Source organism: Neodiprion lecontei, chromosome 2 (genome assembly GCF_021901455.1).
Source record: "Neodiprion lecontei isolate iyNeoLeco1 chromosome 2, iyNeoLeco1.1, whole genome shotgun sequence".
In the NCBI taxonomy this organism is placed as follows: Eukaryota; Metazoa; Arthropoda; class Insecta; order Hymenoptera; family Diprionidae; genus Neodiprion; species Neodiprion lecontei.
Window position 1 is genome coordinate 27,099,703 of NC_060261.1, and position 27,573 is coordinate 27,127,275.

Here is a 27,573-nt window from a genome sequence, read left to right on the forward strand (position 1 = left end):
TTTCGGTCAACAATACGAAGTTGAAGCACCGTAGATATATTACCGACTGAGCTAAAGCACAGTTGGTAAGGTAGAGGGGATGAAACTCGTGAAAATGCCTACACGCCTCAAGATGCCTCAGGAATGCCGACAGTCGCGTTTTTCGTGTTCCTTATAATTTAACAAAGCCGTCTGACACGAAATAGATTTTTGGAACTGATTTGCAAGATGCTTAGTCGGTATGCGCATGTCGGTAACCAGGTAGGTACTCTGCCGTTTTTAGTATCACAAACGTAAATGGTACGGAATAATTTCTGAAGATGTGTAGTCGAAACCACACAAATTACAAATATCAACTGCTTCCGTAATATTGGTATGAAAGCGTACAGATCCGTTACCGACATGCATTTACCGTCCAGGTACCTAGAAAATTAGTTTCAAACATCAGGCTCCTCTCTGATTGACAACAAGCCAGGAAGCTGCAAGGGTGAAGTTGGTAAGGTAGAAATTCTCTCACGAGGGTTCAGGGTAATGAATCGATAAAAGAATGGGAAGGGAGTTTTAATACCACTGATGATAAAGATGACGAGCCTTATAGCCAAGCATGAAGAAAAAGTGGTCCTCCGATTAAAGCTTGCTGAATAAATTGGTCTACTTGTAATTATAAGCGTGTCAATCGTAAATTACACAATATTTTTCGAGGCCAATGAATTTGAACATGAATCAAGCTATAGGTTTGGCTGACTACTGCGATAGATTGAATTGTTTCACTTTAAATCACGCTCAGTATAGACGAAAGTTTAATGCGCGTATGAGATAACTGGAGTTGTAACATTATTGTTTTCATCGGGCAATAGACACAAATAATTGTTCCATACAGCACAGAAAGTCCTTGAAACCATATCAGTTGTGTGATTTATATAAATCAGTGTTTGATAGACACGTTTGCCTGTGTTTAAAAGGGAAATTTTCCAGAAATTGAAGTTTCGATATCAGAACCATAGTTCCAAGTTCATTTTACAGGTACCATACATAACTATACATAAAAGTTTCATTACCACCAATACCCAGGTCACTGGATAACATAATGAAGGTCATAAATCAATCAGACATCTTAATGGGATAATGGTGAGTGACAAATTAGACATGAAATTAAAGGAAAAGAAACGTAAGAGCATGTTATACAAGTGGTAAATACGTACCAGGCTAGTTTCTTCTGTAGATTCTCAACAAACTTCTCGCTCACTGCAAATAAAGAATAGAAAACCAACATTATTGTCAGAATTATAACAGTAGGCCGACACCATATCAATATGTGACACAAAATATATTTAATTGAGATAAGGACAACATTTTCAAACTTCAAACCACAACACTTTTTTTTTCAACCATAACCAATCAATATTTGCCCGCACTCCCTGTAGAACTGAGTTACTAATTGATTATTCTCGTGTTTTTTTCCCTTAAGTCAAAGAGTGGATGAAATATTGTAAAGCTCGAAGCCAAAGCAGCATAAATTGATTAAGAAAAAGTTGCTCACACCATGGCTCTCTAATTTAAAAGTATTCAAACAGTTTAAAAACTTGAATTGGGAGTATTTGATTTTCAATTGTCGTAGTTCGTCATTTATATTATTATTTATAAATATCATTTATAAATAGGCTGTAACTAGCTTGCAGTAAATTTATGGTCATGACTTTACAGATTACTCCTTTCAGTATCTATTCAGATGTTGTCCGAACTAGTTTTAAAGTACACTCTGCATCCAGGTAAATTGCAACACGGAATTTATGAAGATTGATGCTGAATCTTTGAGCATGTTTTGCAAAGAGTAAAAAAACTGTGAAAAATATGACCAAGTTCTGAAAATTATTTTCGAGCAATGGCTGCAAGAGCATCAATCATCACTGAATGATTGAAACTACGAACAATTCACAACTGAATTTCATGCAATTCATAGCTGTATATTACATATACTGCAGCCATTTGATCGAAGGCACTATCTGAGCTTAAAACAACCAACCTTCACAAACTCTATGAAGGAGAATAAAAAAATAATGAATTTTCTCCATTATTATACCATATATTTCCATAAGCAAACAACCAAGTTGAGTGGAAATCTTTGGAAGATATGTATGTATTTAAAAATATAAAGTGAATATAGAGACAGTGAGAGAAATTTAGTGAATAGCGTAAAATGGGAAGGGGGGAATATGGAGAACAGTTTCTTACACATTTACATTGATCTGTATCGCGATCTTGTTCGTTGCATTTACATTAGGATACTGAAATTGAGAAGTCCAATGGTGAGCTATGACAGCCAGAATGATATGACAACCCATATGGAATATGTAAGAGAGAGATATGATAAAATAATCAGCAAGACGAGAACTCAGATAAGTCTGACATGAATCTCGATGTATTTACAAATCAAATATTATACCATCAAGAAGTGAAAACCTTTCTCCATTTCATTCTCTTATCATTCCAATTTTATTCTCTGCCTGAATTTGAGGTCAACGATTATGTAAAATATGACTGACAATCAAAGACATTGTTACCGTACTATTATTCATGAAATTGTTACATTCTGAATGGTACCAACGATAAAAAACAAAAGGCAGAAGCCAATAGTATAAAACTCTTCACAAATTGTATTACACCTTTTTCGTTATAATAAAAAAACAATGCAATTACACAGACAATACTGTTAGCCGGTGGATGATAAGAAAAAAAGTATGTTTCAGTGAATGACACAACATAAAGTACGTTTATCAGAAAGCTGTGAAAAATTTGTGTTTCAAGACAATCCCCAAACTCCAGAATCAACCGCAACTCCGAGATCAGTATTTGCTGCTTAGTTTCAAGAATACGAACAACCGACATTTGAAAACTGGCAAGAAATCTAGACCTAGCTCAAACTGCAAGATGCTAGATGCTAAATGCAGAGAAAAGCGTAGCCCAGGTAGATATTCCAAACTTCCAATGCAATGTAGAAGCAGGTTAGGTCACTTTAGGTTAGGTTACATTAGCTGTCAAAGGTGAGAGGAGTCGCGTAGGGCAGTGTAGGGCCTGGAATACTAATTTATCGAGATCATGGGCCCGTAGGGCCGCTGCATCTGGTGCAGCTGCTTGCGGGAACGTAATATGTCGCTGCAGGAAAGTATTAGGTTAGGGCAGAGAGAAAAAGGGCCGAAGAGATGAAAACAAAGGAAGACTGAGCGCGTCTCGTTTGTTTACAACGGTTAGGTTGGTCGGTTCGGGCGACAGTGGAGAACGAGACTCACCGATTGTTGGTTGATGGGCCGAGGTTAGACCGGGGAAGGCAGGCGAGAAGAGTTTCACTTGTTTCCAGTTTCACAAGAGTGACAGACGACACTCGATGCGGCTATTTGGCCATCGCACACATTGCAAATTTCGTTGAGATGAGAGAAAAAATTGTTTACGAAAAATACACATGCAAAGACGCTCGCGGAAACGTCAGACCCAGCTCGACGTGACAGCATCGACACTCGGCGGCCATATTGTTTCTGTGCGTGTTGCCTGCCGCGTTTCTTGGCACGTGGCGCTAGGCTGCGTGTTTTTGCTGAAACTCGATACGAAATCTTCGTGACCGACCGCAGCCGGCTTCATCTGTTTTCACATCACCCTTTGATGTAACCGCTCTGAGCCATCGCCGTTCAAGAATGTAGCAGATCTGGTATGCGGTCTGCAGTACCGGCACGGATGAACGAAATACCGACAATGATGATGGGCCGTTTCGCATTTCACGTGTTAGAAAGAGAGGTTCGATCTGCTATTATCGGCCGAGTAACTTACCACGCCCTCACTCATCGACAAACACCAAGAATTATCTGATGATAAGATACCGACGAATACTGTGCACATTTGAACTGACAGAAAATATTGCCCGGTGATGACTATTGTCTGAAAGATATGATTGCCAGTTATTTCTGAAACTACTTTTACCGGTGAATATTCAGGATTGCAAATGATTGTTGGTATCGTACTTAGTCAGCGATAAGGACTGACCCCCAAAGGGTTAACGATGCATCAAATAAACGTTTCGGTTAAAAGGCTTTCACCAAATAGGTATCGTAGTTTGGTACTATCACGTTTATTATTGCAATATTTAGCTATTGGAATTGTGACAAGGTTTTATATTCTAGTGGGTTTTTTTTCCTTCCATGCTTATTTCTTCGTTTGTTTTTTTTGCTTATTTGTTCGTATTCCCGTGACGGTGAAAAATCATGACTCCATTGAAAAACGTTGCTCGCTAAGAAAATTTGTATGAAAAGTGAGCACATTCTAATATCTCGTCAATACATGGAAATACACGCAATTATTGAGAATCGTGTTTGAATTTGCCAGCTCTATATTACATTATGTTACCTTACCTCTAATTTTGAAATGATTTTCCAAGAACTGATCGAAGAACAATAAAAATAATAAAATGCTGTAGATGAATACGTTATCATTAAAAAATTGTTGATTATCCGAATCAATTCAAAACAAATCAGAACATCAGAAAGTCAGAACAGTCATATGAAAAAACACGAGCCCAATTCGAAAGGTAAAAAAGGGTCAGATCCAGGTCCAAGTTGTATGGAATGCCTCATAAGTGTGGAAAAACGTGTAAGATAGACGTCAGACAGCACGGTAGAAACATGTTGATATCATCGCGACACTTCAATGGGGAAATCGTACAATTTATAAACTCGACTTCCGCGAAGTCTCTTGAGACTACTCGTGTGGTATTTAGATTTTTTACGACGCATTCTAAACAGAGTGGCATTTATACATATTGTGTTAAATTTTTATACAACCTTTACTGTACTGAAAAAGTTACTCCGGCTGTTGTACGAACCGAAATTATACAAAATGGTTAACTTTCACAAATAAACTATTGGACGACGTCAGATAACACGGGCTTTGGGAGCGTTCAAATATCAAATAACATTTTTTACGGCGGCAGGAGGAGGGGTTAAAAATGGCCATAGAAATCGTGATATTTGATCGGTCCATTCCAGTGGAGTAATAAATCTTCGATCGATGTGACAAGTGCAACTCGAAGGGTAAAGGCTTTGTTTCAGGTCAGTAGGCTGTAAAATTCTGGGCGTAAACAAGAGGCTGTAATACTTTTACTTTGTTTTACTTCCTATTAGTCCGTATAATTATTATTTCTGTAAAAGAAATTCAGATACCTGTGATATTTCGCTTAACGCACATTTATAGACTCCTGGAATGAACCATAGGTGCAAAAACCTCGTTTACGTATTAACAAAAAAAAAACGCAAATGTCTCTTGTGTGCGGCAGTTTTTGATAAAATAAATGTACGGCAATTTAACACTCTGTCTCTTGTATCTTCAACCTGCTATCTGGTTGATGTAACTATTTTGTACAGCAAGCAGCCACTCAGTTTACATACCCATTAGTTTATCTAGACAGAAAATTGAGGCAAATCGATCACTTTTATTATTGCAGCAACAGAATATTTTACACTGACTCTTCGAGCCTAAGTTTTTTTTTTTTTTTTTCTTAGACTTCTACAGTTTTACGAAAAATGTGTAGAAAATACCAATTAATCGATCAAAATGAATTTCATTAATAAATCATGAAGAAAATAAATCAAACGGAATAAACGTTCGTGAGGAAAATATGAGGCAAAAAGAGTGAAAAATAGAATCGCTTATAATATCAGCTCTAATACCTGAGTGACGTCGGAAAGCTGTCTTTCTCTCTGCGAGTCATACTGTTTACACAAGGTAATTCTACCAGCTCTTCGGAATTTAAAATCAATGATTCTGTACACGAAGAGCAACGTTGTGAATCTTATTTGACTTTTTACGGGCTATACAGAGTATGACTACACAGTCCAACATGTTTTGACAAGACGGAATTTATTGCGATTTGTTCCTCCAGTCTTGTACATGATTTCGTGATTCGTTCCTCATATTAGATCTGCTGGTTTGCAGATCTAATAACGGTAATCATCAGAAATGAGCGTCGTGTGTGATTTTATCAAATATTATAATTTCGCACGTGATAGAATTTGTTGATATTTTCAACTGCGGTGAACTACCTCGTTAATGATTAATTTTTCTCATTTCAATGTAATCCTTAGATTGAAGGCTTCGCAAATGGAGCAAATGGTTTCGTCCGTCGCAAAGATGAGAGAAGCAGTCATTCAAATTGATCAAATTTATCAAATCAAATAAGGACGAATGGTAATACGATTTAAGACGATAGCAAACCTACGAAGCATGCAACGGACATCCAAGTTCAATCAGTATCAGAATTACAAGTACATCTTTGAAAGACTCGTGACAAAATGCTGGTATACCGGGACAATCTCTTGAAACTTGAAAATCAACTGCGCATGCGCGAGTTTTATCGGCTGTTCGTGCAGGCTGGCCATCTCGAGTTTCAGCTGTCAGACTGTTTCTGGCAGCGACGTAGTTGATACGAATTTTCGAGGTTAGAATCTCAAATAATTGAGGCAGTGACTCGGAAAGATTTGGGAAGCATTTGTTACTGGGCCGGAAAGTGGATTCTTCAAAGAATGCTCGGAATTCAATGCTTGTGCTATGAAAATTCAAACGTACACATTTTGTGTAGGTTGGCCCGCCTGCATCGCAGACAAGAACATCACCGCGGGAAGATTTCGCCGACCAATGAGATTGAATTAATTGGCACATGCGCGGCTGATTTTCAAGTGTCAAGAGATTTTCCCGGTATACACACCCTGTCACAGCTGATCTTAGTTTTGGGGAAGGTTCATTGAAATCAGGAGCAATTTCTACGCAATTATTGAACATGAGAGCATAAGGAATTCACAGACAACACGTGACACGCCTACTCGGCAGCTGAACTTCGGCTTGAAGCAGGAAGTGGGCGCGGCGTCCGCATTTTCTAATCAGAAGTCAGAACGGACCGTTGAATATGGAGTATGACATTTGAAATTTTATGCAAACTGGTACCCGTGTATAACGGGTGCGGTGGGGCAGCGCGGCTGTTTTAATACAAGGCATACCTAATCCCCGAAGCCGCTAGAAATTTCCAAGCTGCCAATATTCACGGGAAAACGTTACAACTTTCCAACTTTGACGGGGTGGAAAAGGGGAAGCCGAATGGCAAAGAGACCCTGCGGCAGAGAGGAGCGACGAGGCGAGAGGGACGGACCCCGTGCCGAGGATGACATCCTCTTTGAACCTTCGTCACGTTGGCCAACTCGCAAACGAGCTCGTGTCTCGCGAATCTTTGCTTCAGATGCCGAGGGAAGAGCGACGAGGGACGCGGACGAAAGGCGCGAGGGACGTATACAAACCAAACATGCATATGGGATATTTCCACTGATTTTACTCAGCTTTCAACCATCCCCATTCCCAATCCTGATCATGCAAATTTGGCACTCCATGGTACTTTTGTACAGCTCAAGTACTCGTAACAGTATTTTATACTTCTCGCATTTTGGAGGAAGCTGTTCGGACTCACTAGCGTCTTGGAGGGCCCAAGGGCTTCAAGTTTCGATGCCTAGGTGGCAAAAACAGTAAGTGACTTGAGAAAGAGAAGTGAAACATATATCGTCAATTTACGATATTCAGAGAAAGAGAACTCTGCAGTCTTCGCTGAGCTAGCTGGAAAATTCTAAGAACCAAAATTGAGGACTCTTCGTGTAGAAAAGATCAATTGGTAGTCAAGAAGGACCCTCTATCTTGCCCCTTTGTGTCCGTGAATAGGGTCTACGTGTCACTTAATATTTGAAAAACTCTGTAGTCAGTTAGAACCAAACTAGTATCAGGTCAACATCAATTATCCATAGTAAACATTACGAATTATATACTTTATATATTTTTTATGAAATTTCCTATTTAATTCAGATACCCATTAACCATCGAAACATTGAGAACTCATTGGGTTTATGTGAATAGTACAATATTTGTCAATTATAAACACTAATTAGTACAATGTGCCAGCCTCCGATACTATAATCAATTCTGTAAGATCGTGCGTCGATTACTAATAGTTACAGATTCTTCTTCTGCGGTGCGATTATTGCATGAAACTCAATTATTTTTGCAGATCTGTGTTCGGTATTGAATGTAGAATGGGGCTATCATCGCCTGAATTGCGCCGGTGATAAATAGGCTTGAAGAATAGACAAAATAAGTGACACGGACATACATGAAAAAGTAATATTTTCCAAATTTCGATGATTTTTATGACTTTGTTACATCCTGTTACTCATAAATCATCAAATTCCGAAAGAACATTCCACTACGTAGCATCGTTTCGTATATAACTATTTTCTGTTAAAATGATGGGTTATATTTAACAGTTACTTCTTACGATACTTACAATATTCTGATAAGATTACATTGTAGTTTTCTATAAAAGTGGAGACGACTTGACGAGCAGTCAGGAATTCATGTGATTCACCATCGTGATTACCTGTTTTGAGGCTAAAGTACTCATGAAAATTCTAGCCTCCACTTTCGATTCCAGAACAACAGAATAATCACGAAGCCTCAGGATTCGATAATTTCACCATGGCAGGTAATTCGAAATGGTCTTTATGTTGACTTTCAATATCATGCAAGGATAATGGTCCCAAATTCCGACCGTTTATCAATTCTCGTTCTATTTAAAACACGTGTGAAAATATAATTAAGTTCGATAAACGATATAATTTTACCTTTTACAACCTGTCACACTGTGTCTTCTCAATCGAACGAGCAGCTACAGACTTGTGAACAAAACGAGCTCTAGTTCATCGATGTTAGGCGAAATACTGTGACATCCGTCGAGTTTTCATTAATTGAAGAGTATTTTACATTGGCAATATACATCCGAAAGATCGGCGAATGGCGCAAAGCCGAGTGAAATCAATTGGAATTACCCACGGATGCAAACACGCGTGAGAATGGACCGCACACTCGGATGAAGAACCTGCAACTGGTGGCCAGAACTTGAACACGAACGTGGTAACGGGGGTGGATCGTGGCTCCAAATTGAGGATGCGGACCCATCGAGGGATGTTTGCGACTTTGATCAGTTGGAACCTACCCCAGTGCCTCACGGGCCGTCGAAATGGCGGAGAGATTTTTCCGGAATAGAATAAGAGAAATCGGATTCCTGGATCACCACGACGCTGATCCCGAGTCAAGTCAACCGTTCAAACGATTCTTCCGCGCTCAGCTACAACCGTATATATTTTCTGCAAACTTTTCGCAAACCCAGCAATATCTTCCAAATTCGTATACATACATATATATATATCCCTATGTGCCTTTTCGCGCAGCTGTGTACCAATTTTGGTGGATATCCGCCTGATTGGAGCCATGCAATGCCGCTGTTTGCAGAATGTCTTACAGATTTTGCGGAGAACCCTTGATCCCGAATCGTGCGTGAAAAGTGTAGAATATTAATCCAACGTTTGGCGAGAGAAACGTTGTGATCCCAGTTTGAGAGTGTGGCAAATTTCAAACGAACAATTATCCAACTCTCCGAGTACCCAAATGCCAAGTGTGAAGCTGACCTGAGAAAAGTGTCGATTTGACTAAAACATTTGAACGTACGAAGAAAAGGTAATTATTTTGTCAGAGATTTTTTTTACCCCGTAGTCATCGTCTTTCGGTAAACCGAAATGTACGACTCGATTTGCTGAGTTCTTTTTTGTTGATAAAGCCATTCTTGGATTTTTCTTTACCAAGCCCTTGTACCAGCCATTCGTCGTGACACGATTGGTTCTCGCAGCGGGTTCTATTCGAATTTTTACCGTCGTCAAATCTGGCTTGAATCAAACTTGAAGTACAGTATTCCAGAGATACGGGAATGGTGAAAAATGAAAGGGAATAAATTGTGCACCTGAAGGTAGCAAAAACTATGCCGATCTCGTTTTTACTACAAGACGAATGACACGAGTAATGAGGCGCAGCCTGCGCGGCCGTTTCGCTTCACTCTCTACACGTACCGTTGTTTATTCTGCATTTGTTGGTGGATTCAGGATGTAGTTACATACGGCTGAATGCAAATACGCGGATCACCAACTAATGAGTTAGGTCGTTACGACATGTCAGTCACAGGTGCGATCGATCGAGAATAACTGGGGCGAGGGGATCTCTACTCAATGGATGAATCCGTATCAGTGTGTCACCGCCGGGCGTGGCGCAATTTAACTTGCTGCATGATCAGTCCGCCCCAAGTTTACGCCACCTTCCAACCAAACCTCCGGTTCAAAGCCGATGCATTACGCGTAGCTGACGAATTTTTAATCAGCCCGAGGAAAAACTTGTTGGGTACCATTTTTATTTTTTTTTCTCTTTTCTGGTTTTTCATTTTTAAGTCAACATTTACCATATTCCAACGAAAGCAAAAACTACCCTGAACAATCCCGAACAACCCTTAACTCACTTCCGTTATAGAAGTGTTACATATTTGATTAATCCCATCGATAGAATAAGCTAATTTATTTCTCTCAAAATATTAAAGAATTGCATAATTTTCTGAACTTTTCAGTTTATTTGCAATAAGTAAAAATTGGAATAGGCCATTTTTCATTATCAATAAATAATTCATGCTGCAATATACTGGAAGGTAATAACTAGAGTTAGCATCTAGAGTGAAGTCACTACAGGTACTCAAAACTTGAGAATTTCCGCTTCTCAAAATCTTTTTTTGAACAATATATTCGAAATATATGTTCGTAATATATCTTCAACGTTTTAAACAAGACTGTTGGTACAATGTTGTTGATTGACTCAGTCACGGCGTTGATTAAGACAGTTGATGAAACAGCTAATTCGAAGAGCCTAATCTGTGGATTGCATTGTGGTTATAATATTAATTATTGATGTTGTTATTTGTAATACATTGTAATTATTGATGATGATGTTGTTGGTTTTAGTAATTATTATTACAACTTTCATGGTTTTTGGTATGATTCTCATTTTTCGTACGGCCATCATTTCCTTTATTTTATTATTTTCATCATTTCCATTATTTTCATTGTTATCGTTACAGTATAGTTTGTTTTACAATCGTGTAATCTCTTCGATACTAGTACGTTAAAATCCGATTGATTACAATAATTCGGCTGTTGAATATATCCTTGATCAAATTTTTTCATGCTAGTTCACCATCTTGCTAACTTTGTGGGTAACGTTCTTCATAATTTTTCTGCATTTAGTAGTCATTAATAAATATAATCGTTGTAATTGACAGATACGATAAATAATAATCCTACAATCTTGCTGGTTTCATTAATTTAAGAACGTAAGTCAATAAAAATTCAATTCCACAGTTATATTCGCGATATTGTATAAAATTGAAAATCGAATCATCGTTACACACATTCTACCTAATTGTCACTATTATTTTATTAGCTGTCAACAAATTAATTAGTTCGGAAATGTGGCAAGTAGTGAATTCGTAACTGCCCTTTTTTCAAAACATTCGCAATGCCTCTATATCAGCGAACTGCGATCGGTATCCACGCCTGTTTTTTTTTTTTTTGTCACTTTCAAAAATCTCTGATACAAATATTGAGTCTTGTGTGTGTAAAATATGGTTGCTTTTCAACTTTAAACCGGGTCCTTGTGATTTTTTGCGCATTCATCTAGAAATAAAATCAGAGGGCTTGAAGTTTTTTTTAAATCAAAGACGTATTCTTTGGTGTTTTATTTTTCATGATTCTTTAACTCTATATTTTCGAAATTCTGTGAGACTTACGAGTGTGAAGCGAAGGATTAATTCCCTTACGTAAATGAAATATGCAGAGTATCTATGGAGCGAAAATGTAAATTCAAACAATTTCACGTTTCTTGCAAAATTATTCGTTCCAATCTGCATTTCCTTACTTTTTTTCAACACTCTATTCGCACTATGACTCAAAGCCAGTTACCAATGTACAGGAATAATAACATTTCATTTGAGTAACTACAGGTATGTTCCTTCCTCGTATCCCACTTTATTCCAGTCTCTCCCATAATATGTAGGAAAATGTTCTGAAATTTCTCTAGTCGTAACGTTACATCATTTAAATTGCCGAGTCATTCCTTGATATCCTTCACGATGTCTCGCTACTAAATTTTTTTTTTCATTCGTTGAAATAACAGCAGTAAGAAACCCGGGTTACATTTCTAAAAGTTCTAACCTCGATGATCTAATCCAGGCTTGTTGTGAATAACAATTCTCAATCTAGCAAAATATTATCCTGCTTAATAATTATCAAATATTCTCAGTTTTTCATTCCGGTGCTCATCATTTGATAAGATTGTGAAGATACATCGGATCCCCCAGTGTTATGCAATCAAGAATTTATAATATTTATTGATCAAGTTGAAAATTTATTCTAATCTGTCTGCTTGCTTCAATATTCAAATATTGAATTACACGTTTTCGAGTACAAGACAGTTTTAATTACTTATTGCAGGTAATTTTCTTCAACTCTTTAACCAAGTTTGGACATCACGTATTCTACATTTTTCATTGTTCGCATGTGTCATGTTCAATTATCTTATGCTTTGTTTTCGTCAAGGTATAGCGACTTGAATTCAGGTTACCATTCAGTTGATCGTTACATGCAGTGTTTGTGCAATTACCGTTCCATTTCCATCCACCATCGACAGAAATGTAACTCAGTCAATGTAGCCTGAACGAACTGATTGTCCCAATTACCATGGCAAGATCGATACAGATCTGTGCTTGCGCTTCATTCGATACCTTGTATTGTATTCTACCTTACCTATTGTTTAAAATTGCGCCTTTCGCCAGTATGTCTGATACTACTCAATAAATTTTTACGCACCGATTGCTAGCCTCCGATTTATTTTTCCATCTCCATTTCGAGTTAATATCAACCGCTTACACCAAATGAACCCGACTCGTTCGGTTCGAGTGAACAAGTACTTTTTAAAAATCGGTTTATCAGATATTCCTAAGAACAATTCCCTGCGTTCGAGCGCTGAGAGCGATGAGGAGTAAGCTGATGACAAATCATGCCACGTTCTAACTAATTTTGATAAATTTGTTCCCGAGTTGTGAGGCTGGTATACATCATACTGTCAGCAAAATTCGTGCTAGAACACTGTGCCGTTTGTCTACACATTAAATTACGCAGTCTGATTGGAATTTAGCCTAACTTTACTCCAGAGTGGTGGATACCACTAGGCAGGAAGTTGATCGCAGTTTCGGTGGAAAATGTGCCTGCTTCGTACACACATTTTTGTGACGTACGTAAGGCATTTCATGCAAAGAGAGCAATTTCTTGTTTTATCAAGTATGTTGCGGAGTGCTCAAAGTATCAATTTACCAAAGATTACAAACGATTACAGAGATTATAAGTTTTACAAGAGATTAAAAAAATTTCAACTGTCACAAAAGATTACAAAGATCACAAGAATTACAGGAGATAAGAGAATACACAGGGTTGCAAAGAATACAAAAGATTACAACGAATACATGCGATTACAGTAACCTGTGTACATCAGATTGTTACAGTGATTAAGCTCTCGCCTATACACTGAGAGAAATTTTTAGTTCCGGTTACCGCTCGGTCCTTAACGATTTTCATTTTTTACCACAATCGAAAAATATAGACAAGTCTATTGACGTTAAAGCCTTATTTAACTAAAAAAGTAGAGTAAACCTCACAAACTGATTTTGCGTTGCAATTACCAAACAAAGGATCGACAATAGCGCAAAATTGTTACGTGTACCTCGTTTTTCATAATCCCAACAATATTCAAACTGTTTTTTTTTTTTTTTTGTAACGATACCTGTTTTACTGAATTTTTCCAGTTACCATAACAAATGAAATTTTTCTCAGTGCGAGCATCACTTTTCCTCTCGCTGAAGTGTCTACGGTAATAAAAATCCAGCATGCAGGTAAGGCTCACAGCGAAGTAGCGCTGGAATGAAACGCACGTTTGTATAATTTTTACTGAACAGCAGATCAATAAGTTGTTCGTCGCTTAGCCAAGGCCTTCCGATTCCAAGGGCGAAACAGTGAGAAGGTGCGGTGGTTTGTACCGCGGGCAGGTATTGCACCCCATATATTTTTTAGCCCATAAATAATGCAATTTCTCTATACACAATGCGATGCCAGCCCGGGAATCCCGCAATCAAAATGTACAGGCGGTCCGCATTGTGTTGGTCTTCTGGTTCTGGAACCACATAATATTGTCCCCGTCGTCCGTCTGCAGTCCTGCATGTCCCTCCACCCACTTCGCGTGCTTTGAATAAAGTATCCGACCCGCCATTCTGCATCTATATTTCATGTTTCAATGATATTTTCACTGCGATATGATACGGTGTACGCAAAGCCTGCAGTGCTTTTCCAAATTTTTCACCCCTTATCGGTAGGTAGCCTCCACCTACTTCAAGGTCAATGAAGTAATAGGAAGCACTAATTCTACGATTGAAAAGCTCTACAAGTCCGATTCGATATTTATAGCGATTTGCAAGTTCTTTCAAATCTTTTGTATGGTTGAAAATAAGAATAACTTTTTTGAAATCACCACTTTTCGAGTTGTTTGGTTTTGTACTATCTGATTCATTTTTTGTGGATGGGTTTCAATTGTTTCGACAGAAAAATTGCACGATGATTTCAGTCCACAGATTTGCAGAAGTAAACTAATACACAACAAATTTGTAATTCTTGTAACGGCTGTCCAATCTTGCAGGTAATTATAAATTTCACGTTAAAAATTCCTTTTCCATACTTCCTTGATTAGCGATTAGAATAAATTTGAAAAATCTGACGCCACGTGTGTAGGAGAGTATTATCAGTACTCGCGTATCGAACAGTCAAATCTAGCAACTGCTTTTTGACTATTTTGCAATTCAAATTCGTTTCTGGAGGCACAAAGTCTGAAGAAAGAATTCTGGCTATGCCTGCGAGGATTTCGAAGACTTTCCTTCATTTCACAGAGAATTTCGAAGGTCTTTATACTCTTATATCCTTTTGATTCTAAAAGTTCGTATCTATATTCTATGCACGTCTTGCATACATGTACATGTGTATCGTTGAAATTTGCATACTCTGCAGGGTGGCCTCGTATCATGTTTCGTAAAAGAAATTTTAGCCTCACTTCGTACAGCTTATTCTTCTCTTTCCTACTGATGTTTGAATCTCCCAAAATAAGTCTGCTCATAGTATTTTTTTGTAAGTTCTTCGAGCGGTATAAAAGTATCGAATACCCAAGTACTGCGCAAAAGTCGAATTTCATTTTTTTTAAATTTGGTAATCTTCCAATTGAAACAGAGGATTCCTGTCACTTACGAACCTCACGTACTGTAATCTGCACTATTAATGATCTCTAGGTGATAAAAATACAAGCTGAGTAAATATGGGCACGCAAAATCTCAAGTTCTTCTCAATTCTTGAATGATTCGTAGAGCCACGTCGAATCTTAGTATACCAAATGAGGCTTCAAGTATGACATTTTGTTGGGATCGGAAATTGACGAACCGAGAGATAGTTATTGCCGTATGAATATTATTGAGAGGACGAATTATATAACATTGGATAAGTAAAAATGGACCATCGTTTCAGTTTTGAAGATACAATGAAATTAGTACGATAATACATTGTTAATGAATTTCTGATGATCGTTATTTTTCTCAAGACAAGATCTAAACTATATTGAATGATAAGTCAGGAACCCAATAATTTTTGTTTACTTTTTGTATCACGCTAATTTGTTCGCCCTTGACCGTATTTGCCTGTTATCGAAATAACTCTATAATTTACAGAAAAATGTTATCAGTCAGTATTATTAATTGATTTAAAAAATGACTGTGAATTAAATCACGATATTATCACACGAGGAGAAACACTCTTGAGACGAACGTCTCGAAATTTTTCCTATAAGATAAAATCCCACCCTTATCGGCACTTTGATCTCTACCCGCAAGCTTTGAAAGCTTATAAGAGTTGTGCTTTTGTCTATAATAGACTACTGCTAACAGATTTAGGCAGTGGCGCCATTTAGCTTCGATTTCCTCGAACTCTGCAAGAAGTTACCACAAGAGTGCCACCTGTGGCATCATTTGGCCAAACATGACTAAATCCAGTCCATCGAAATCTTACGAAACATTCGAATTTTAGTCACGAAACCATTACTTCGACAATGGAACCACAGAATGGCCTAGGCAGAAATAAAAAACAAAAAAAAGAAGCTGCGACTGAGCATTCCGAGTACCCAATATTTGATCATCAGTATGCAAAGAATTTGTTTCGGTAATACTAAAGCTACGAACTGACTCCTGTTTTGCTATATTTGTTTCTTGCTGAACGCGTTTGAAAGTCTTCAAAGCTTATCAGCAGTTATGGCGCTGGTCGAAACTCAGTGAAATTGGAAAAAACAACGACTCTGGAATAACGTCGACTGAACCGATGAAAAGTGAAAAATGAATAGCATCTTAAAAATTCTCTCAGATAGCTATTTCCCCAGGAAATGGTATTACCTTGCAGAGGTCGAGGCACGAAGGCATCGGCTGAAATGATATCGGACCTGCCAGAAGCAGCTCACAGCATGCACAACATACTTCGCGCATTGCTATGTACGTGTAATAAGGTGCACTTGCAATGGCTGTGCCAGATGTACATGGATTTGCATGAACGTGTGTCTGCCAGCATTTACAAGTGCACGCCCACGTATATAAGGAGTCAGGTGCTCCTGCAGTAACGTTGATTCAGTTAGTCGCGGAAATTTCAACTGCATCTCGAACACGTAGGTAATAGCTGTTGCTGCAGCCATGCTTTGCTCGCGAGAAACGCTGTAGTTTAATCAGTTTTCCATTGTCACTACACCGGCAGAGAGCGCTGTATGCGCGCGTTCTGACATCAGCTACGAAATTAGTCGGAATGAAAGTCCCGTAAGTAATTATCAACCGTCTCCGACATTACCCTGGAATCTAGTTACCTTTTTCATTATATGCGAGCCTGTGAGCACTGAAGAGCCACGGTAATCGGCTGTTCAACCATTACCATCGACTTAGTCGTGTCGTCTAATTCCCAATGGAAGACTCGTTGTCAGTCACATCGATGAAAGTCGGAGAGTTTATGGAACACGGGTATTTTTGGTGACGTTGCGTCATATGGAACAGCGAAAGCTCTCGAATAATACTTCTGCGCATATTCACAACCGCCTGTCATTCAAGTGAAAGAATAGAACCATTTAGAGAATTGTCGGCGTCCATTAACCTCGTGTTCGAAAACAGTTGCCATAATTCCCATAGCATGCTGGTAGCGCAGTTCAACGCTGCATCCTGTCGGAAATAATGAATAGGCGAACCCGTGATGGAACGGGGGAACCTACCTTATCTTCTAAGTAAAGCGCTTCCATCTATCGGAACTTCATAACCTTGTTTGTTAGTTACTAGGCAACGTAAACGTCCGTTGTTTCAGTTCCACTCTTACGTTACAAGTCCGTACTGAACACTTCCTACATTCACGCACTAAGCTCGTAAGAAACATGTGAACTCCGTTCCAGGGTAAGTGATATTTCATAATCGGAATAATTTCAGCCAGTCAGTATATTCGATGTACAGATTCTCAACAATCTTATCACATCATTATTTAGACGAATTATTCCAATCGTACCTTCTTTTCTCACAACTAACTTAGCTAAAAGTGTAGGGCCTCAACGGCCCATTGTAACGGGCTATATTCGACTTGTGACGAAGGCTGGATTTCTTGTTCGCGGTGTCGAAAGCGGTCCCATAACTCACGTGCAAGTTTGGACGGCGAAAATAATTTGCCATACCGGCGCCTTTTTCAATAAACGCTCTTTTATACATTTCCGGTATATTAAACGTTCCTATTAATGAATTAATACTCAAAATCTCGTCTAAGGTACGTCATATCTAAATGTAAACAGTAAAGAATGCTTTTTTTCACGAAACTATCCAACATTAAGTACCTCGTTTCGCCCTGCGTTCCCCTACACGAGATTCGGCTATTCGACAATTGAAGTTAAGGCACCAGTAAATGTTGCGTTGAATCAGATCAAAGCATGAACGGGTGGCCACTAGGATGTCATTATTAAATGTCTTGGAGTTGTTAGAACGTTTTCTTCACGCGTGCAGCGTTTGTAATTGAATCGATGAAAAGATGGTTAAATTAAAGACCACAGCTGTTAATTGAATTCTCCTTTCGCTGGTTACAGTCCGCCCTCTGAATATCGAAGAGAACCATAAGAGAAGCAAAAATCTAAATATACGGGTGAAAGGTAAGATCTTCCGAAGCATGTGTATCTTATATACCTACACTGCACGGGTGGGTTTTATACCTAGCGGCGTTGCTGGATCAGCTGCCTTTCGACGTACGACCTTCTTCATCGATCTCAAAATCCGCTTAAATGACGCCCTTTCCGTAGCTCGAAGCGAGCTCAGTTGCGGGGGACATGACGTCTACCAAGGAACCTGGTCGGATTAGCATAGATATTGGGCACTGGGACTACCAACAGAAAAACATTTTAGACTTCGTAAAAGCAGACCGAGTCCTCGAAGCCCCACCTCCGACCTTCGATCTTCCGGCTCTTCGTATACCCACCACCCCTGTAATAACCGTAGCGACTCTCTGTCCCGGAATCAGATACATGCCCGCAAATTGCCCCGCTTTACCGTGACGTCTACCAAAGCGGTTCGCCACTAGGCGGTTACACTAGCGACACTCAAGTTTCATTTGCATTTCAGAAAAACCATTTTATTTCTTCGTTTCGGCGATTAGAATGGGCGCTTCTTGGCAAACGAATTGGCCGGTTCAACTCGGGTGAAAAATAGTAAAAAATTGGGTCAAAGTTTGTCACCTTTTCTCAGATTTGCGAGCAATCGATCACGTTACTGGTAAATTAGAATACAGTAGTCTTAAGAATTGGATTGATCGTTCATATTTGTTTCTGGAATTGTTTTTGAGCATCGATAGCAATGTCGACTGATCATTGAAAAACTGCAGAGAGTTGTGAGAAATTCGGTGAAACCAGGTATAAGAATTTGGATTTATACTTAAACGTAAATAATAGTGGAGGGTAGCCAGGTTGAACCGTGACGCTTAGTAATTGCTCTGGGACACGGAGTCGAGAGAAAATCGTCGTAAAGGATAGACAAATTATAACCTTGCTGGTACAATTCATTTTATTCCCCGTTCCAGAAGTTGGACATAAACCATTTCTCCATCAAGTTCGTCTTTATTTTTTTTAACTTGTATTAGAAAATGCATCGTAACATTGAAACTTTCACTTCATAACATCGATACTGTTGATATTAAAAAAACTTATTGCGTTACATAATTCAACATGATATCGGCATTTTACAGTTTACTTGTATATTACTCTTCCCCTAGTTTGATAAATCAGTTTATCATCAAGCTTATTTCTTTGTCTATTCGTAACATCGTATCGTGACCTATTCATTGGTTACAATACGGAAGCTAGTTTCACATTCTAATAACTTTGTTGGATTTTTGGATTTTATTTTTTTCTGTAAAAAAATCTGGAAATTATAATCCAGAAAATATATTATCATTTTTCGGAATTGATACGCCTTTTAAAGAAACTTTACTTTGAAGTTTTAAGTATTTATTACCGCGGTTAAGGTGACGCACGCAATTTCATATTAGTTTCCATGAAAAAGATTTCGAATATCTGTAATATAGTTTGTATCAAGCTGTTTTCAGAGAATTTATAAAGAAATAAACGTAATATGTACAGCGTAAACATATTAATAAAATAAAATAAGATTTCAAATAATACAACTTGAACATCTTTCAAATGTTTTTAACTTTCTTATTTGGGAACTTGACCATATAATCATGATAATTTCTGATAATATTCTACCGATCTCAGGATAAAGTTAAAAAAAAAACCGTCACAGCAATGACGAATTCTGAGCATTGATCCGATTTGTCTAGTCAAGTTATTACATTGTGACTTAACGTGCCGTCAAGAAAGGAATTGCAAACGAGTTTATTACCGTACATTCTCAATGCTACGAAGAAAAATTAAAGGCGTCGTTTTTCCGTCACGACGTCGCCATTTGTACTTTCTTCGTCGGTAAAGTGACAAATAACATCTGTAAAAAACATGAGTTTTTTCTTTATTTTTTTCTTCTTTTTATTATTGTTTTCACAACAAAACATCTTTTACCGCAATAGCTCACGGTGCTAGAAAGGAATTACCAGACGTAGATCAGAGGGTGGTAGCCAATTGCCTCGGGGCACGGTCAATACAGAAATAAATCGGAAGAAATAAAAGTGTAAACTAACTCGACTGCACGGCAGCTTTGAATTGTCGCAAGGACTACGGTGCAGCCGACTTGGTACGACTGCTGCTTCTGCTGTTAAAGACACCGGACAACGGTTGCCCGTTTGACTTGATCCATTTACAATTAATCGCATCTGTTCACCGCAGAAAAGCCAATAAAACGGTGAGCGATGGCGGCAGAGGTATTGACCATGGGACCGAGGAGGTAAAGAGAAACGAGGCGGTGCAAGGAGCTGGAAAGAAGGACGTAGCAAGGACACCCTCACCGAGAGGCAAGAGTGTCTAGTTTCCGAAGCTCCGCTGCACGGACAATTTGAGGGAATTTATTCAAAGTTATAACCCATTTCCGGTGGCGGAGCCGCCGACTGCTGAGGTGAGCCTTTAAAAACTTGACGAATAATCACTTACAGTTATTACACCGAGGCAGGGATTCTCACGCGGCATCTTCGGGTCCATTGTCAGGGGGTTTATACACTCCCCGAATTGAGCACCCAGCCCCGAGTTTCCGCAGTGTGGGGAAACCTTTGACGCACCTCTTCAAAGGAACGACTTATACTCTTACAATTCTTTTCAGGGGTACACTTGGATCAAATGACGCCCTCCTTTTACCGCCTTTTCTTACTCCTCTCGCCCTTCTATTCAACCAGAAATTGACTTTGTCATTTTTTTCCCCTTTTTCGTCCCTTTTGCATTCTCGCATACCCCGGAATTCTTTTTTGCCCTGCTTTGCCGCGTGATGGGCAAGAATAGTTTTGAGCTCACTAGCTCTGCGTGTGAATATGTAACGCGACGTGCGTACACTGGATTTTAATAAAATTGAAACCACGTTTTACTAATTAACGTTCGTAATTAGCAAATACTGTACTATTTACACAAGCCCAATGGGTTCTTAATATGTCGATGTTTAATAACTGACTTCAGTAGGATATTTCAATATGTGTGAAGTGTATGTAAATATGTTACATGTTTGATGTGGATGTTTGGTTCTAACAGTAAGGAATTCGATTTCTAACCAACTCTAGATTTTGTTAAAACAATGTTATGCAGGCTCTGCTGACGTATCTCATGAGTGGGTAGCAACACTCGTGATTGGCTGAAGATCGCTGAGCTAGCTCCTTGTAAAGAGTGTCTTAGAACTTTCCCCTTATGACCATCACGTAGCCTTTATGCCATTTTCACGAACTATACAATTTATATGTTTTTGACGGACTCCGAGAGATCCTGGCCAGTATCTAAAACTAACAATAAGAGCAAAACTGAGGCAACCGCCCATAGAGTCGGTTTTCCAGAATCAGACCACAAATCATCCTATGTAATATACAAAGGCGAAGCAAGGATCGTCACTTACAAATTCTGGTACTTATTAGCTCTAGAATAAATTTAATAAATTTTGCACTGTATGTCATAACAGAGAAATGTGACTTGGCACGGAACATGCTCCCCTCGGTTCATCCGATCCTAGGGTAGTGGATCCGAACAAATAGGAATCAAGCATTCTGATTTTCTGCTGAATATGTATGAAGCAGTTCTCCAATTTTTTCATCTTTTCTTGTGTAATAGAGATTTACAACCGTTTGGTAATCAGATAGAATAAGGCTCTGATAAAAATAACTTTGATGAAGAGTTTGAAGATACAGTATACAGGTGGTAGAACACTCGTTTATTTAAAAATTGAACATGTGAAATTATTGTCAACGTATTGAAGAGCAATCTTTTTTCTTCATTTTGTTATCAGTTATCGCTGAATCTTCACAAACGACGTCAGAATGCCGTCCGATGTTCAACCCGTATTATTGATTCATTTTTAGATACTTGCAGATTTCACTGAGAATTATTGTTGGAAATATGTTGCTCAAGATTCCAGACACCAAATGAGTAAGCTTTTTACTTCATATTCATATGGGCTTCTGCTTGAACATTATTATTTAAATAAGAAGCTATGCAAAATTTTCAATGCTTATAGAAGCTATTTTCCCATCGTTAAAAAATATCTAATAGTTCTAGTTTGACGAATATTTATTTTCTGGATCAACCATGGATCATTTATCGCCTGGCAAGTCAAAGTATAAGTATTAAAGGAACATGTCGAGGGCTTCAAACTAAAGGGACGTAATACAAATGATGGAAGCCAAGTGATTTGCAGTTACAAAAATCGAGTACCTACCAGTAAAGGTAAGATATAATCTTTAGGTTTGTTTAACAAACTTCATTTATCCTACTGTGTGTTAATGACAACGATAACGATGCTCCTCGAGCACATGATGAGTTACCGTTGATCAGGTAAACAGCTTCAACACTCTGGGGCCAGGCACGATCGTGTCACGAATTTGCCGGATATTTGATAGCGAACATATGAAAGATGCTCGGGAATTTAACCGTACTTGCTTTTCCACCTGCAACTGTGACTGAGGCATTTTCTAGAGTCGTTAAAACCACGCCTGCACGGGTCGGCTAGTCATTTTGAATCCAATTAGAATCTTGCTACGTGCTCGCAGCGTTAACAAGGGTCACGTCGAGATATGCCATGTGGATAATGAAAGTGTCTTCTTGATTAAAAAGTAGAAAAACACTGAAGGAGCAGATCCACTTGGTCAGAATTCAGCTAAAAAACCTTTCAAGTTCTCCCCTTCTAGTTGACGCTCGATAAAACATCCCGGTAACCCTTTCATGCCGGAAAAATCATTCGCGCAGCGATGATACGAAGTACCAAGAACGACGAAGTGTTCCATAGCGGTGCGCAGACCCAATAATCCAGACAGCTCGCAAGATAATTTTCATTTCCTCGATGATGTCGGATTACGCAGATAATTGAAGTGAGCCGACTACAACGAGTCGAGGTAAGCAATTTGACGGGTGAATTAAGCCCTCAATAAAAGCCGCAAGCTTACGCACATTGTTCACTGTCATATTGTTTTACGTAGTTGGGCTGGAGGTCGTTCTGGAGATAAATTCCAAGCACCGTACGTAGCCGCATCTTTCAAAAGACTCACGCTCTCTTCTTTGCATTGTTTCGAGACGTATCTTGGAAGACTAGGCGAGCTGTAATAAAAATCATCGCAATGTTTAAGCCAGCTTGCTTCAAAGTCTGAGGGACGCGGCTAACAAAAGCCAACTACGTTGCGTCGAATAATAATTTCAACTCGCAACCATTTCAAGCCAAGACATCCTGAGACTGGTCTTGTGCTCCGGAGTATTTACGCAACATCTTTTATTACGTTTCCCGAGTAAATACTTCTGGCTTTCTAAAGAGATATCACGGGGGCTTCTGTCAAGAGCTCAAAACACTTCAGGCTTATTTGAGGCATCCGTTCGGGGATGAAAACCGGAGTAAGATGAAAATTCTACGAGATCTGGCCCTCTTTTAATTCCCAGACATTCTTCAAGGCTTCGCAGAAGTACCTTTGACTTCCGAATGACGATGCCGCAGCGACGTCTCTGACTTTCCAGGAATAACTGTCCCTCTCTTTCACTCTGGAATCCACCGCGTCATCCCGGATGTGACTCAATTGGTTTGACGCATCTTCGCCGTTAATCTAATATCCTTGAGAGGCTTGATGAGGGGAGCTTTACGCGCCCGGCATACTTCCAGACTTCGTTAAAACGTTACGAGAACTCCTCTGGGATATTCGATATTCCGTCAGACCTCCTCGGGGCGTCAGTGTGCTGGCACATGAGACAAATTGACGCAAACTTATTCAAGCCTGCATGCGTCAGCTGAGAGTTGGGGATGAACGCCACCCTAATTTAAAAATCACTTTCCGTATAAGCTTTAAAACTTTTCACGAAAATCTTCTCCGCCTGAACGATGCCTTTGATTCACAGAACGCGATATGTTCTCCCAGGTAATTCACTCTTGACTACTAAATCAACCCTGGATGAGAGTCTGATTGGTTCGAAGCATCTTCACCTTCGCTCTAAGACTACGGAACGGCTTGACGGAGGATACTTTTCACTCATGGAATACTCCTCTTCACTTTGCATTCAATATTCCTTTGGGCTGAGGATTGAAGAATCGAAGAAGTTCGTAAGCCGTCCTGGCATTAAGACTTTGCGGAAATTGCAGACTCATCGGGATATCGACAGAGATGTGGGAGACCATTGCGGCCCGGTTCAACATCGGCGATGATCACCACTGGAATCGAATTAGCACGACTTCCATTATTTAAATTCAGTGAATATAAAGGAAGGATCAAGGCTAAGTCGCACTGCGAGACGTATTGGCTGCCGAAGCGTTCATGCTTAGTTAGCTTTATACCCTTCCTTTTTGAAAGGAGCTGCGGTGCTGTAACAGCGCGGGAAAAATCGACCTAATAAAGTGGACCAGCGGCGTATATCCGCGCTCTTCAAGTCCACGCCCAATCGAGGGCTCAACCAGCATCCAATGGGCCGACCCAAATCGGTGTTTGCAAAGCCCGAGCTGCACACGATGTTCCACTTTCATTAGGAAAAAACGGTTCAAGAATCGATCAAAGTTTCGTGTCATTCGAGTCGCACGCTTTACGGATCTTCTCTCTGCTTTCTCTCTCGCTCTGCTCGTTCCACCCTGTTTTTCTCCCCTTCTCGATCAGGATGACGTCGCAATGTTTCGGCCTTAAACGATACGCGATTTTTGATGACTGATCCAGACCAGCTACACGAATCTCACAACAAAAGTTAGGTCAGGGTAAAAACAGATTGATCGAAATTCTAGATTGGAAAATGTGAATATTGCTATGACTTCAACTTTTTGTTTACAGCGAGGCAAAATCGAAGAAATCAACTCACCTCTCGATATGATATTTTATCGAGAACAACGACATCTCAAAATTTGCCAAACGTTGATTACAATAATTCAAAAAGTCAATATTTTTTAAATCGAATTTCAGACGTTCACTGTTTGGCTTACTCACAAACAATGAAACAAAAATTAGATACGCACATCGAAATCCAAAATCTTGCAACGGTGAAATGTGGACTTCAAAAGTCAATATAACATATTATACGTACCTAACTAAAAATGAATTTACACAAGTTTTTAAATATAAAAAAAAAAAAACAACAAACTATCTTGACAGGTCAAAATGTAAGAAGATTAGACTTTTGGGAGATAATTTATCCATTCCTAAACAAATTGCAGATTTATCTTTTCATAATCTACGTGTGTAATTAAACTGTTCAGATACATGTTGTGATAAATGAATTTGGATAAATAAAATGTCCATACGCGAATTTGCTAACAGAAATAAATTTTTCGCTCCTCAAGGCTTCTCGTTTTCCTCTAGCCTTGTTTTGTTCCTTTTCAGTCTATTTTCTGTTTCCAATTACCACGTGGAATTCTGCTTGATTTTATTTAAACAACTTATTTGCACTGCATACACGAAGTCGCTTGTCTGCCGCTCTGACGTCGCCAGCTTGCGTCTCGTCGCTTCGCTTGGCCCGGTTCTGCCGTAGCCAGCATCGCTTTTCCCGTCTACTATACACATAATTTTCATCCGAGGGAATCTAGAAAGTAGAACATGACGGAGCAGTTGATTAGAGGCTGTTTGTATGTAGTCTCGAGTAACAAAACTCATGTCCCTCTCTCTCTCTCTCTCTCTCTCTCTCTCTCTCTCTGTCTCTCTCTCTATCTCTCTCTCTCTCTCTCTCGCTCTTTCTCTCCCCCTCCCTCTCTGAGAACTTTACACATCTTAGTTGCAGAATTTCGCATGTCTGTATATACAAGCCGAGTGCCTCTGCGTCTCACCCACCACCGAAAAATTCAACCCTGCCATTCTCGCCTCGCTCTATATCACGATGAATTCCATGACGTGACCGGCGTTATAATCTCAAGAATGTAATCTATCCTTCAACTTTTCAGGCGCCTAAACAATGTGTGTTGAATCTCTGACATACGGTGGTAGCATTTTTTCTCTCTGGGTACACAGAACAGAGAAGAAGAAGAAGAAGAAGAAGAAGAAGAAAGAGGAATAGCATTCTTCCGCATATCCGAAGGTGAGAATGCTTTCAGCCTTTACGAAAGCTTTCAATATTTAGTATGGATTTCTGCAAAAAAAACATATATGTATATATATATACATATCTTCGTCATCAAATTGAGTCATTAAAAAGTGAACTCTGTTCTTCCGTGATTCTCTTATCTTCCAAGCAACTCCAAGTACATGCTCAAAGCCCAGTGTGCAAGATATAAGTATGATTGAATGAATTTCTTCAAATTCAACGTTATAAAACCCACACTAGAGAAAAGTGTATTGAAAGCATGACGAAATGCAAATGTTCAGATAGAGACAAAAATAATGATTGTATATAGATGTACCGATCAGGACTTCATATCGATTTTCATTAGATTTTGATTCACGATATTTCAACAAACGGCTATCGGAATGACCCAGTTGAATTTTCTTCTATATACAACACTCGTCGAATTCCATCACGTTTTGGTTGAAAAATTCCATCCCGTGAAAGTTGAGGTGTCCATGATTCTTTATCGGTTGGTGCAATTATATCCGATCTGATTTTTACGCGAGTATCGCGGTTGTTCAGTTTATGATACGAGTATAATATTCCGGAAGAAAAGGGTTCACCCCTGCCATGTAAAATTGCCGGTATCCCCCTGGCCGGGTTTTTATAGTCATCGTGAATAATCGCGGCGAGGTCAAACAACTCTGGTTTACTAGGCCTTAGCAGAGTTATAGCGCTGTACGCAGAGTGTGTATTATAAATATTTGTTTCGTGAACAAATTACGTATATACATATGCATGTGTAGGTAGTACGCGGAGCGAATTGCACGTGTGGTTAGTTACGGTCGGATGGAAATAAAAGGAAAATGGAAGAACGGAGGGAAAAACAGGAAAGAGTAGAAAAAAGAAAGAAAAAAACGGAATTCGTATATCGCACCCGGCTTCGTGCCTGCATTGATATGCACGTGTACATGCATACCTTGTACACGGTTGGATGGAAATGAAATTTTATTGTCAATGCATATATGCGCAGGCATCGCGAGCAGGAAACGCTTGTTGGGAAATCCCCGTGAAATTTGAAAATCGACCTATGCAGAAGCAGGTGGGTAGACATTCCGCATAGATAGAAACGCTTGACGATGCAGACAGTCAAATTAGCATTGACAAGCGGTGCCCAGAATTTTACAGCTTCATCGTCTTTTTCTATCTTAGTATAATCAGGGCAGGTATAAGAGTCTTTCAATTTTAATTTAATCCCTCGTTTGAAACGTAATGCAAGGCAAAAAAACAAAAATTCTTTCAAAAGTTTGAGAATCTCGACTTTTCGTAGAGTATAGTTTAGATGATCGCTAAGAAACAAATTTAATGTTTGCGGCTTTCGATTTTTTA

General features: G+C 39.1%; 1 protein-coding gene across 12 annotated transcripts in view; it reads right to left on the reverse strand.

Moving 5' to 3' along the window:
* LOC107226430 (tyrosine-protein phosphatase Lar) overlaps positions 1–27,573 on the reverse strand; it is a 472,005-nt gene that overhangs the window by 312,068 nt on the left and 132,364 nt on the right. For 10 of the 12 annotated variants that reach the window (XM_046732661.1, XM_046732666.1, XM_046732660.1 and 7 more), the window contains exons 1-2: positions 3,267–3,486; positions 1,182–1,224 (exon numbers count right to left, since the gene is read on the reverse strand). The gene's annotated coding sequence lies outside the window, so the exon portion shown is untranslated. Of the gene's footprint in view, positions 1–1,181; positions 1,225–3,266; positions 3,487–27,573 lie in introns of those variants that run through there. The other 2 variants (XM_046732656.1, XM_046732655.1) reach the window with 1 other exon arrangement.